The 1,903-nt window shown below is 46.0% G+C and overlaps 1 protein-coding gene across 1 annotated transcript in view; it reads right to left on the reverse strand.

The window, feature by feature from the left end:
- The window catches only part of ptdss1a (phosphatidylserine synthase 1a), a 10,937-nt gene that overhangs the window by 3,182 nt on the left and 5,852 nt on the right, over window positions 1-1,903 (reverse strand). The window lies entirely within an intron of this gene.

Genomic DNA, 1,903 nt, shown 5'->3' on the forward strand with positions numbered 1-1,903 from the left:
TTGCCCATAAACTACATGTCCCACAATGCATCTCGTTTGCGCACTGAAGAGACTTGCAATTATTTGGCCTGGACTTTTGCTTTCAAACGTAGTTACCGGTAGTTATTACCCTATCCCAGGGGTTTTCAAAGTGTGGGTAGGTGAGCCTCCCCTCAGAGAACATAAGAACAGCCGCGCCCCCCCTCCCAATTATTATTGCTGTTATTATTATTATTGTTGTTGTTGTTGCTATAATTCAATTGCATTTCAAAGAGGTCCAGTAAGGGAAAATTTAATTAAATGCTCTGTTTTCGCTGTCTACCTTCCGCCATTTGAAATTACTCCGACTGTTTCTCTCCTCTTGTCGTGTCTCTGTGTGTGTTTGAATCTATCGTGCTGACTGCACCGATTTGATTGGCTGAGTAGCGTCACCTCCTTAAAACATTAAACAATAACTTTTTTAAACCTTTTTATTTTTATGTTTTAAACATATTGTATAAAACTCCCCCACTACTTGGACTATTCCTTGCACCCCTCTAGAATAAGCCCGAATGGTCTCAACCATATTGCATCAGTAACGTGCACTTGTTATTATAACAAGATCGCAAGGACGCTGGTAGCGATCGGAAAATTGAGTGTTGTTCAGTTTGTGTGTTGTGGAACATGCGTGTCCGTGCATGAAAATATACCACACACCCAATTACAATAGCATGTTCAATTCACTACCCTGTAAGTTAATACAGTTGTTAAAGTTGGAACAGCCTTTGGACAGCCGTTCTTCCTTGCATGTCATTCGCCGACACCTTCTTACAGAGGACAGGCACATCTAGCTGCAGCACGACCCGTATATTTCCGCACGCCGTGTTCTCAAGACATATTTTTTTTAACATTTTCAACATGGTGGATAAATCCTTATATGCTCCCGGTAACACACTGAACGTCAACTTTGCCTCCTTATTACACTCACCCCTACTTTAGTGGGAACAATGAGTCTGCGTCTTTGATGCACAGAGGAATAAACGCAGATCATCCTCTGGCTGCAGCCTTGACCGGTACTTGCTTTTGATCAAAGTCAATGCGGAAAACCTGCACTCACATAGGTAGGTGGAGGTGAAGGGAATGAGCACTTTTACAGCCTTTTTGGCGAGGTGGGGGAACTCGGTCTCCACAGACAGCCACAAGTGGGCAAGTGTCACTTTACTCGTCTTTTTCTCGTTCTTTTGTGTCTCACGCTGCGCCTCCCCTGAAGCTCTCTGGCGCCCCCCAGGGGAGGCGCCGCCTCGTGAGGGCCGAGAGGAACGCAGAAATAACGATAACGGGTCCAAGGCGCGCTCTGGGGGGCCAAACGGCTCCGTGATTACGCCCTACACGATCATTTCCTTATAACGAAAATACTGACGGGCTGTCAGGAGAGAGGGGGAGGAAAAGAGAGACTCTGTGTAATTATTCTTATATTATTATATAGAGTTCCGTTATCATTTGTTTTAAAAGCTCAATAAATAAACAAAGAAGAACTTTGACCGGCACTTTCTATATTTTGTCGGAGAAATTTCAACTTTAATGGACATGTTGACCGGACGAAAAAATCTAACTGAAACTCTGCTGCACGGTCCCCTTGTCCCTTGGAAGAGGCGAGAGGTGGGTGGTTGGTCATCTGCTGGTGGGACTACCTGAAGAGATATGCCAGCAGGAGCACACGCTTGCCTCGGAGGAGGGAGAACAAGAGCCAGAGCCCTGGCCCCCTGCCCTCTCCCCACCTTTTGCTACTAAATCCACCCGGAGAATAAAACAGAAGGGCAACCATGGGCAACCATGCATGCTCGTGAAGTCTTCTTCGCTGCTTTTTGGTGTTATTTGTGAAGGAGTACCAGAGCCACTTAACAGTCCCAGCATATTGACTACAGCGTCTCCAGCCGGTCGAGCG

The sequence above is a fragment of the Notothenia coriiceps genome, unplaced genomic scaffold (assembly GCF_000735185.1).
Source record: "Notothenia coriiceps isolate Sejong01 unplaced genomic scaffold, NC01 NC01_scaffold00014991, whole genome shotgun sequence".
In the NCBI taxonomy this organism is placed as follows: Eukaryota; Metazoa; Chordata; class Actinopteri; order Perciformes; family Nototheniidae; genus Notothenia; species Notothenia coriiceps.